At 42.7% G+C, this 12,489-nt stretch overlaps 1 protein-coding gene across 4 annotated transcripts in view; it reads left to right on the forward strand.

Annotated features, from left to right (window-relative positions):
* Positions 1 to 12,489, forward strand: part of gabra2a (gamma-aminobutyric acid type A receptor subunit alpha2a) — a 241,636-nt gene that overhangs the window by 116,759 nt on the left and 112,388 nt on the right. The window lies entirely within an intron of this gene.

The raw sequence follows: 12,489 nt of genomic DNA on the forward strand, positions 1-12,489 counted from the left end.
TAGTCCAAGTTTCCAGTTTCCCGTTCCCAGCATTTTTCAGCTACATTGATCCTTTTGCTGTCTCAAGCTTTTACATCTTTCCATCATGGCTTCCCTTGAAAAAGGCCTTTACTATTGTTTCTAAACATAATTGTGTTATTTATAAAACCCATATTCTGTTGGCAGAATTTTGATACAATGCTAATAATATGCAATTTCCCACTGTGCTCTGGATGGATTACTGAAATATTGAAACAAATTTTATCATTCAATGAAGTTGAATTGATCATCTATCTGAGAATTTGTAGGCATTTCTATCATGACCAAAGACCAGAGTAACAAGTACAACTCTCAATGCACCTGTTTGATTATGTTATTGTTGACTGAGAGAATGCAGGGATATCTGTATCATTAGTATTTTGATAACTACTGATAAAGGCCAGAGCAACCACCACCTTAGTTTTGTCTGCTACATTCCAAAGTGGTGCAGCAACAGAAATGTTACCACAACAAATTGATGTTGAAGGATTCAAACTTCGCAAAGAAATCTCTTCTTAATCATTGTTCCCAGAATGTCAATAGGCCTGAGGTCCACTGTAATTAGCACCTGTGACAAGATTCAGCTTCTGAATCATATAACTTGAGGTTTGGTTTGATGTGGGTGACTGAAGATTCTGGAACTAATTAACTACAAATGCAGGACTTTATTGAATTTGAACTTTATCATGCCACAAGGGGAAGAAAACTCTATCATTACCCGAAGCCAAGATCTAAAAAAAACTTGTGATCTAAAGAACAGGTGATATGCGGAACCAGAGATCCGGCAATCAGATGATAAGCTGCATGGTTTCTTGAACACTGTCAAGACTGTATCGGGCTAAAACAACACTGTATTCCATCTGCCACTTTTTTCCCCATTTGCCTAATCTGTCCAAGTCCATCTGCAGACTTCCTGCTTACCCAACACTGCCTGCCCCTCCACCTATCTTTGTATTTTCTGTAAACCTGGGCAGAAAGCTCTCAATTCCATCATCTAAATCATTAACATACAATGTGTAAAGAAGCGGTTCCGAAAGTGACCCCTGTAGAAAACCATAGGTCACCAACCTGAAAACGCCCCCTTTATACCACTCTCTGCCTCCTGCCTGTCAGCCAATCTTCTGTCCATTAGTAGGCTCTTGATTAGCAGCCTCATGTGTGGCACCTTATCAAAGAACTTTGAAATTCATTGCCGCAGACAGCTGTGGAGGGCAAGTTATTGGTATACTTAAAATGGAGGTTGATAGGCTCTTGTTTAGTAAAGGTGTCAATGGTTATGGGGAAAAGGCAGGAGAATGTGTTGAGAGGGGTAATAAATCAACGGTAATTGAATGGCAGAGTGGACTCGATATGCCGAATAGCCTAATTCTGATTCTGGCTTATGGCCTTATGAAGAACAATGAAGAAATCAGGGACTGCTGGAAGAAGCACTTTGGGAACTCCTCTTTAGAGGCTTTGTCCTTGATATGAGTGTACTGTTCCACCTCTAAAGCAACAAAGCTACAGGAACATTCAGTATGCCTGCTGAAGTTCTAAAACATGCCACAGAACAACTCCTGATATACATCGCAGCATCATATCATATAAGTGTGAGGTGATGGGTTTTGGGAAGTGTAATATAGACCATGAATGGAAGGTTCCTAGGAAATACTGAGGGATAGAAGGACCTTGGTGTACAAGTCCATGGGCCACTGAATATGGTAGCACAGGTAGATAAGCACGGAAGAGGCATATGGTTGCTGGAAATCATCAGTTAGGGCATAAAACACAAAAGCATATATAGAACATTGCTGAGACCACAATAAGAGTATTGTGTGCAGTTCTGTTTGCTGTACTGTTGCGTAAAGAGAATGCTACTTGGGATGGAATCTTCCAGTTATGAACAGAAATTGAGAGGTGACCTGATAGAGGTATACAAAATTATGAAGCGCATAAATAAAATGGCTAATGAGAAACTTGTCCCTATAATGGAAACTTGTTTACATGCGAAGAGCTACTGTGAAGAATCTTCTCGGGAAATTTGTTCCCATTCTGCATCTCTTTATGATGACATGTAAGTCACGATTCTAACTGACGGATTTTGCAGGAATCCAGTGTAGTGCAGACTGTGGTCAGGTTGAAGCAATGTAATTTGTTCCAATTCTCTTAATCTTTCTAGCCGCAGTATTGTATCTCACCTCCAGTATGCTTTACTTGCGTGGAATTAATATACTGGATATATTTTGCAAATCCAAAAGAGAGGTCTTCAGCAATCTCAGAATCTGCAGAATTGAATTGGAAGCTCGAACCAAATGGTTCTCTGAAGCAGAGGGAAAGACAAACTAAACTAAGAATGTATCTAAGTTTTTGGGAAAGTGTGCATTAAGAAATAGTAAGAATTTTAGAAAATGTAGAACTATTACACATACTTTTTAAAGGTATAGGTACTAAACTTTGGAAAGAAGCATTGATGCAAGAAGACAGAAGTTGGTCAGCTGCTCCATGTATTGCAATCTGACACAAAAACAAACTTGACAAGGAAATGATAAAATGGATAGAAGCTTTTGAACATGTGCCTAACCTTTGCTGAGATTATAAAAATAATTTCCATGTATTCTTCATTACATAAATATTTTATGCTCTCTGTGAAGAAATACATTTTAAAATTAACAAAACCCACACTCAACAGTTCAGAAACAGCTTCTTCCCCTCCGCCATCAGATTTATGAATATTCTGTGAACACTACCTGGGTTTTTGCACTATTTATTTATTTTTGTACCTTATAGTAACTTTATGTCTTCGTACTGGAATGATGCTGCAAAACAACAAATTTCACATCACCTAAGTGATAATAACATTGATTCTGATTCTCTTTAGGATTTCTGGCTATTTGTTGTTTCAGTTCTAAAAATCTGAATTTGCTTAGGACCTGTTTTAATAAAAATTTCTGTCAGGCTGCATTTCTCCTCGCTGATAGATAGCGAACACGAGTAAATCTACAGATGCTGGAAATCCAAGCACCACACATGAAGTGCTGGAGGAACTCAGCAGGCCAGGCAGCATCTATGAAAAGGAGAAAACAGTCTATGCTTTGGGCCTAGACCCTTCATCAGGACTGGGAAGGAAGAGGGAAAAGTCAGAATAAGAAGGTGGGAGAGGGGAGGAAGAAGCAGAAGGTGGTAGGTGATAGGTGCAACCATGAGAATGGGAGGGGGTTAGGTACAGAGCTGGGAAGTTACTTGATGAAAGAGATAAAGGGCTGGAGAAGGATGAATCTGATACGAGCAGACAGAAAACCATAGAAGAAAGGGAAGGGGGAGGAGCACCAGAGGGAGCTGATGTGCAGGTAAGGAGATAAGATGCGAGAAGTAAAAGAGGATGATGAATGGTGAAAGAGAGGAGGAGGTGGCAATTACCAGAAGTTCAAGAAGTTAGAAGTTACCCAGATGGAATATAAAGTGTTGCTCCTCCAACCAGAGTGTGATCTTATCACAGCAGTAGAGGAGGTCATGGACTGGCATGTCAGAATGGGAAGTAGAATTGAAATAGATGGCCACTGGAAGATCCCGCTTTTTGTGGTGGACTGAGCGAAGGTGCTTGGCGAAATGGTCTTCCAGTTTACGTTGGGTCTTACATATATACAGGAAGCTACAGTAGCACTGGATACAATAGATCAGGGGTTCCCAACCTTTTTTGCACTGCGGACCGGTTTAATGTTGCCAATATTCTTGCGGACCGGCCGACCGGAGGGGTGGGGGGGGGCAGTGTTTGAGTTGCCAACGGACGAGAGTAGCAGTCAAATACGTTGTGTTTAACCAGAGAAAGACGACAATGACCATGAAGCCTTGCGCGGGCACCAGTGCGCATGCGTGCACCTGCCGATGATTCTTTTTTCCCCCTGCAAATTGTTCTTGGCGATTCTGTTCGGGGGAGGGGGAGTGATGTTAATCACGACTGGAATATAGGCGATAAGTGGCTAATACACTCAATTTTGTTTCTAAAATGGTTTATCTAATGAATTTAATATTAAACACACAGCACATATTTTCCTCGCATGAATATAGTGATAAGTCAATTATCAGGGGAGGACGGGAGCTTGAAGTAAGTGCTGAACGAACTTCCAGTAGAAGTGGTAGAGTCGGGTTCGATATTATCATTTAAAGAAAAATTGGATAGGTATATGGACAGGTAAGAATGGAGGGTTCTGGGCTGTGTGCAGATCGGTGGGATTAGGTGAGAGTAGCGTTCCGCATGGACTAGAAGGGCAGAGATGGCCTGTTTCCGTGCTGTAATTGTTATATGGTTATATAAATCACTTATAAGTCAAAAGCATCATAATATTTTAAGTAACGTTTGGCTATTAAACACACAGCACATACTTTCCCCTTATGAACATATGAAATCATTGCAACATACCAATATCGCTGAATCAATGGGAGCCCTGGGCTTGTTTCCCTGCAACAACATGGTCCCATCGAGGGGTGATGGGAGACAACGATATTCGAATGGGTTCCTTATGTCCAGTCTCTTCCGCAATTTAGTTTTCGTTGCATTCATTGCAGAAAACTCCGTTCGCAGAAAAATGTTGGAAATGGAAGCAATGTTTTCAGTGCTTTCGTGGCTATTTCAGGATACTCAGCCCTGACTTTGATCCAGAATGCCGGCAGAGATGTTATGTCAAACACACTTTTCAGCCCGCCATCATTTGCAAGCTGGAGGATTTGATCTCCTTCCCACGCTGACATGGATGACGCGCGGGTAATGACCTCGCATGAGTTGAAGTTCAACAGAGGGCGTGACAAGGAATGAGGAAAGGGGCAGCTGACTCATATCGCCAAATCATATTGTTTCCTCGCGGCCCGGTAGCACATGCTTTGCGGCCCGGTGGTTGGGGACCGCAGCAATAGATGACCACAACAGACTCGCTAGTGAAGTGTCCCCTCACCTTGAAGGACTGTTTGGGGTCCTGAATGGTAGTGAGGGAGGAAGTGTAGGGGCAGGTGTAGCACTTGTTCTGCTTGCAAGGATAAGTGCCAAGAGGGAGGTCAGTGGAGAGGGACTGATCCTTGCAGAAAGTGAAGAGGAGTGAAAGATCTGCTTGGTGGTGGGATCCCTCTGGAGATGGTGGAAGTTACGGAGAATTATGTCCTGGATGCGGAGGCAACTGGGGTGGTCGGTGAGGGCAAGACGAACCCTATCCCTGGTGTGGCAGTGGGAGATGTGCACAAATTGTAAGAGATGCAGGTGAGAGCAGCATTGATGGTGGAAGAAGGAAAGCCTCATTCTTTGAAGGAGAAGGATATCTCAGTTGTTCTGGAATGGAAAACCTCGTCCGAAGAGCAGATGCAGTGGAAATGGAGGAACTGAGAAAAGGGAATGGCATTTTTACAGGGGAGAAGGTGGAAAGAGGTATAGTCTAGATAGCTGTGAGAGTCAGTGGGTTTATAAAAGGTATCAGTTAATAGACTGTCTCCAAAGATTGAAACAGCGATTGAGAAGGGTGTGGGAGGGGTCGGAAATGGACCAAGTAGAGTTGAGGGCAGGGTGGAAGTTGGAGGCAAAGTGGATGAAATCGACTAGCTCAGCAGGAAGCAGCACTATTGCATTCTTTGATGTAGCACAGGAAGAGTTGGGGAGCGATGCCGGTGTAGGCTTGGAACATGGACTGTTTCACGTAGCCGATGAAAGGTCAACCTTAGCTGGGACCCATGTGAATCCCCATGGCTGCACCTTTGATTTGAAGGGAGTGGTAGAAGCCGAAGGTCAAATTATTGAGTGTAAGGACTAGTTCCACCTACCAGATTGTGCTTCTTCATCCTCGCCCCCACTTTTTTTTACACTAACTCTCCTTTTCCAATCCGCATTTTGGCCCGAAACGTTGACTGTTTACTCTTTTCCATGGATGCTGCCTGGCCTGCTGAGTTCCGCCAGCATTTTGTATGTATTGCTACCTGATAGAAAAGCTTAATTTGTCCATTTTAACAAATTATGTCTTCCATTTCACATTTTCTGAAGTTATTCCAGAAATAAAAGGGAAGTTAATACATTGTGTGTATACTGGAGGAATGAAGTAATTAAAAGGAAATAGTTTTTTTAAACCTAGGGACAAAGACAGAATTTGTATGTTCCTGTCAGGATTAAAGGCAAAGTGAATAGGAATAAGGAACCTCGGTTCTCAAGGGATATTGCAACTCTGATAAAGAAGAAGAGGGAGTTGTCTGACATGTATAGGAAGCAGGGAGTAAACAAGGTGCTTGAGGAGTATAAGAAGTGCAAGAAAATACTTAAGAAAGAAATCAGGAGTGCTAAAAGAAGACATGAGGTTGCATTGTCAGTCAAAGTGAAGGATAATCCAAAGAGCTTTTACAGGTATATTAAGAGCAAAAGGATTGTAAGGGATAAAATTAGTCCTCTTGAAGATCAGAGTAGTCACCAATGTGCGGAACCAAAGGAAATGGGGGAGATCTTAAATAGGTTTTTTGCGTCTGTATTTACTAAGGAAACTGGCATGAAGTCTATGGAGTTAGGGGAAACAAGTAGTGAGATCGTGGAAACTGTACAGATCGAAAAGGAGGAAGTCTTTGCTGTCTTGAGGAAAATTAAAGTGGATAAATCCCCGGGACTGACAGGGTGTTCCCTCGGACCTTGAAGGAGACTGGTGTTGAAATTGCAGGGGCCTTGGCAGAAATATTTAAAATGTCGCTGTCTACAGGTGAGGTGCTGGAGGATTGGAGAGTGGCTCATGTTGTTCCGTTGGTTAAAAAAGTATCGAAAAGTAATCTGGGGAATTATAGGCCGGTAAGTTTAACGTCGGTAGTAGGTAAGTTATTGGAGGGAGTACTAAGAGACAGAATATACAAGCATTTGGATAGACAGGGACTTATTAGGGAGAGTCAACATGGCTTTGTGCGTGGCAGGTCATGTTTGACTAATCTATTGGAGTTTTTTGAGGAGGTTACCAGGAAAGTGGATGAAGGGAAGGCAGTGGATATTGTCTACATGGACTTCAGTAAGGCCTTTGACAAGGTCCCGCATGGGAGGTTAGTTAGGAAAATTCAGTCACTAGGTATACATGGAGAGGTGGTAAATTGGATTAGACATTGGCTCAATGGAAGAAGCTGAAGAGTGGTAGTAGAGAATTGCTTCTCCGAGTGGAGGCCTGTGACTAGTGGTGTGCCACAGGGATCAGTGCTGGGTCCATTGTTATTTGTCATCTATATCAATGGTCTGGATGATAATGTGGTAAATTGGATCAGCAAATTTGCTGATGATACAAAGATTGGAGGTGTAGTAGACAGCGAGGAAGGTTTTCAGAGCCTGCAGAGGGACTTGGACCAGCTGGAAAAATGGGCTGAAAAATGGCAGATGGAGTTTAATGCAGACAAGTGTGAGGTATTGCACGTTGGAAGGACAAACCAAGGTAGAACATACAGGGTTAATGGTAAGGCACTGAGGAGTGCAGTGGAACAGAGGGATCTGGGAATACAGATACAAAATTCCCTAAAAGTGGCGTCACAGGTAGATAGGGTCATAGAGAGAGCTTTTGGTACATTGGCCTTTATTAATCAAAGTATTGAGTATAAGAGCTGAAATGTTATGATGAGGTTGTATAAGGCATTGGTGAGGCCGAATCTGGAGTATTGTGTTCAATTTTGGTCACCAAATTACAGGAAGGATATAAGTAAGGTTGAAAGAGCGCAGAGAAGGTTTACAAGGTTGTTGCCGGGACTTGAGAAACTCAGTTACAGAGAAAGGTTGAATAGGTTAGGACTTTATTCCCTGGAGCGTAGAAGAATGAGGGGAGATTTGATAGAGGTATATAAAATTATGATGGGTATAGATAGAGTGAATGCAAGCAGGCTTTTTCCACTGAGGCAAGGGGAGAAAAAAACCAGAGGACATTGGTTAAGGGTGAGGGGGGAAAAGTTTAAAGGGAACATTACTGGGGGCTTCTTCACACAGAAAGTGGTGGGAGTATGGAATGAGCTGCCAGACGAGGTGGTAAATGCGGGTTCTTTTTTAACATTTAAGAATAAATTGGACAGATACATGGATGGGAGGTGTATGGAGGGATATGGTCCGTGTGCAGGTCAGTGGGACTAGGCAGAAAATGGTTCGGCACAGCCAAGAAGGGCCATAAGGCCTGTTTCTGTGCTGTAGTTTCTATGGTTCTATGGTTCTAAACAACGATGCAGTGCAGGCCTTGTGTAAAAGGTTTTCTGTGCACTCAGGCCTCAGGGAAATCATACTAAAGCCCGTACCCAATTAGTGAAGAAAATGAGAAATTCCTCTACAGCTCACCTCTCTCAGTCATCTGTTAATTATTAAGTATTTTCTGGAAGAAAATCACTTGCACTGTTTAGAATCTGAAATGTGTACCTGATGGAATTAGTGTAATTTTATTCTGAAAATGTGTAGCACATTTTCAGTCAACCTCACATCAACTAATAACTTTCTCAATCTATGGACAAATTTAAGGTTATCTATCAGGTAGTCCACTGAGGAAAACACAGCCTGACAGAAATTTCTATTAAAATATACAGATTGAACATATCTTTGCTCAATCCAATGAGCTTACTGCCACTTTAATTCAAAATCCCACTCTGACCTTTCTCACTGTAGCTTCCTTACTACTGTAAGGAAATGTGATGTACACCAGATCGTACATAATGAATAAACAAAATGTAAATCTGTATTGGTGAGAATTAGCGTGCTGAAATTGAAAAGGTTTCCACTCTTAATGTCGACTGCATCTCTTCCTAGAGATGCTGCCTGGCCTGCTGCGTTCACCAGCAACTTTGATGTGTGTTGCTTGAATTTCCAGCATCTGCAGAATTCCTGTTGTTCACTCTTAATGTGCTGGTTTCATAGAAACTCAGAGTTACGCAGCTTGTAAACATGCTTTTTGGTCCAGTGTATCCATGTCAACCAAGATGTTAATCCCATTTGCCTGAGTTTGGCCCATATCCTTCTAAAGCTTTCCTATCCACGTAGCTGTGCACATGTATTTTAAACACTGTTATTGTGCCTATACCAAATCCTCTGGTGTCTCATTCCATGTACGGAAGAACTACTTACCCCTCAGATCCCCGTTAAATCTGTCCCCACTCAGCTTAAATCTATTCCTTCTAATTTTAGTTCCCCCTACCCTTGAAGTAAAACTGGCTGTCTATTTCATCTATGCCCTTCATAAGGTTGCCCCTCTGCCACCTTCATTCCAGGGAAAACAGTCCTATCTGTCCAACCTCCTCTTGTTAGGAAAACTCTCAGTTCAGGCAATATTCATGTGAATCTTTTCTGCAATCTGTGCGGCTTAATCTGAGTGTTCCTACAGTATAGTCACCAGAATGGCACATGAAAGTCCAAGTGCGCCTAACCAATGATTTGTACAACTAACATGATGCTCCACCTTCAATATTCATTACCTCAACTGATTAATTCAAGCAGATAACATACAGTTTTCAAGACTCTCTTCACTTCGTTGCCACTTTCTAGAAGCTACGTATGTGATTGTACCCCAAGGTATTGCTGTTAAATAACTCTTCCCTGGGCCTTGACATTTAATGTTTATATCCTGGCCTAGTTTAACTTCCCAAAAACGATCAAAAACGATGTTTTTCTACCACATGTGCTTCAAGTTGAAATCCGGATTAGGCCGTGCAGCAATTGGTGTAAAATAAACAGTTTACAAGCAGGAAGTGATCTTTGTACAAAACAAACTGTATACGAAATGAATAGTGCCTCTGGAGGCAGAATGCTGTCCTCTGCCTTGCATGTGGGACAGTAGTCCAGGATCTTTTCTTCATGTTGATATTGATCTTGTCTTCATGTTGTTTTCTTGGTTAATATGCAATGTTGCTGTTTTCTAATAAACCAATGGAGGGTATTATGGTGCAGCCAGGAATTCCCATGACATTGGTGGTGATCTTATAGTCATAGTCATAGTCATACTTTATTGATCCTGGGGGAAATTGGTTTTCATTATAGTTGCACCATAAATAAGAAATAGTAATAGTAATATTCCTATTGGTAAATAGTAAATAGTAATAGTCATAGAAATAATAAATAGTAATAGAATAGTATTAGAAAATAGTAATAAATAGTTAAATAGTAATATGTAAATTAGGCCAGTAAATTATGAAATAAGTCCAGGACCAGCTTATCGGCTCAGGGTGTCTGACCCTCCAAGGGAGGAGTTGTAAAGTTTGATGGCCACAGGCGGGAATGACTTCCTATGACACTCTGTGCTGCATTTCGGAGGAATGAGTCTCTGGCTGAATGTACTCCTGTGCCCACCCAGTACGTTATGTAGTGGATGGGAGACATTGACCAAGATGGCATGCAACTTGGACACCATCCTCTTTTTAGACACTACCGTGAGAGAGTCCAGTTCCATCCCCACAACATCACTGGCCTTACGAATGAGTTTGTTGATTCTGTTGGTGTCTGCTACCCTCAGCCTGCCGCCCCAGCACACAACAGCAAACATGATAGCACTGGCCACCACAGACTCGTAGAACATCCTCAGCATCGTCCGGCAGATGTTAAAGGACCTCAGTCTCCTCAGGAAATAGAGACGGCTCTGACCCTTCTTGTAGACAGCCTCAGTGTTCTTAGACCAGTCCAGTTTATTGTCAATTCGTATTCCCAGGTATTTGTAATCCTCCACCATGTCCACACTGACCCCCGGATGGAAACAGGGGTCACCGGTACCTTAGCTCTCCTCAGGTCTACCACAGCTCCTTAGTCTTTTTCACATTAAGCTGCAGATAATTCTGCTCACACCATGTGACAAAGTTTCCTACCGTAGCCCTGTACTCAGCCTCATCTCCCTTGCTGATGCACCCAACTATGGCAGAGTCATCAGAAAACTTCTGAAGATGACAAGACTCTGTGCAGTAGTTGAAGTCCGAGGTGTAAATGGTGAAGAGAAAGGGAGACAAGACAGTCCCCTGTGGAGCCCCAGTGCTGCTGATCACTCTGTCGGACACACAGTGTTGCAAGCACACGTACTGTGGTCTGCCAGTCAGGTAATCAAGAATCCATGATACCAGGGAAGCATCCACCTGCATCGCTGTCAGCTTCTCCCCCAGCAGAGCAGGGCGGATGGTGTTGAACGCACTGGAGAAGTCAAAAAACATAACCCTCACAGTGCTCGCTGGCTTGTCCAGGTGGGTGTAGACACGGTTCAGCAGGTAGACAATGGCATCCTCAACTCCTAGTCGGGGCTGGTAGGCGAACTGGAGGGGATCTAAGTGTGGCCTGACCATAGGCCGGAGCAGCTCCAGAACAAGTCTCTCCAGGGTCTTCATGATGTGGGAGGTCAATGCCACTGGTCTGTAGTCATTGAGGCCGCTGGGGCGCAGCGTCTTTGGCACAGGGATGAGGCAGGACGTTATTAGACAGCTAGAAGCACATTCTGACTAGGAGGAGGCTGCGTCTGCAGATGTAAAGCAGGGCTTGGCTCATCCTTCCATTCTCTTCATCCCTGAAGTTGACCTGATGCAACCCTAACTGCTGGAGGGACGCAGTAGGCCAGGCAGCATCTATGGAAAAGACATTGCAGTTGACGTTTTGGGCCAAGGAATGCTCAGTGTCCCAGGAAAACTTCTGAGGGACATTTATTTCATTTCTTCCTTCCCATTTGCTTTGTAAGCAAATAATTTTTATGCAGGACTCCTAGAATTTGAAATCATATTTTGGTTCTGTGCAATCTCTGTCAGGTCCGGTGCTTCACTCATTAAAATATGACTCCTTTTGATAATTATGCATTTCAGCAAAATAGCAAAAATACAAGCATTTATGTAAAAGTTACAAAATTTCAATAACAGGTTGAAATTTTTAAATCAACACTTTGCATTACTATGCATAAGAGTAGATCCCTTATAATTAATACATACCCAGAAGGAACAGAAAGAAATTGATTTCTCCTTCTGGTTAAAAAATTATACCCTTACCCTCCTTGTATTCCCCACTCTGGCCCTTTGCCTCTTTACCTCTTCTCTCCTGCCTATCACTTCCTCCTGGATCTTCTCCCATTTCTCCTAAATTCCTCTCTCCTATCCTATCAGATTTCTTTTCCAGCCCTGTACCTTTCCCACCCACCTGTCTTCACCTATCACCTTCCAGCTAGCCTCCTTCCCCTCCCTCAACCTTTTTATTCTGGCATCTTCCCCCTTCCTTCTCGGTCCTGATGAAGGGTTTCGGCCCCAAGTGTCGATTGTTTATTTCTTTCCAAAAATGCTGTGTGACCTGCTGAATTCCTCCAGCATTTTGTCTGTGTTGCTAAGGAACTGACCAGTAGCCTGCTCACCATTACTCAGCCTAGATTCTACCAAGACCACTCAACAACGGACCTCAATACGTCTTTTGTCTTGCCTGTTTGCAATATATGTCAGTGATGTTAAACCTGATTCTGATAGTTGGTGTACAGATTACCTATTTGCCAATGTTTTCTTTATTTAAAAAGGTTAGATGTGGAATTGAGAAGA

The sequence above is a fragment of the Mobula hypostoma genome, chromosome 3 (genome assembly GCF_963921235.1).
Source record: "Mobula hypostoma chromosome 3, sMobHyp1.1, whole genome shotgun sequence".
Lineage (NCBI taxonomy): Eukaryota > Metazoa > Chordata > Chondrichthyes > Myliobatiformes > Myliobatidae > Mobula > Mobula hypostoma.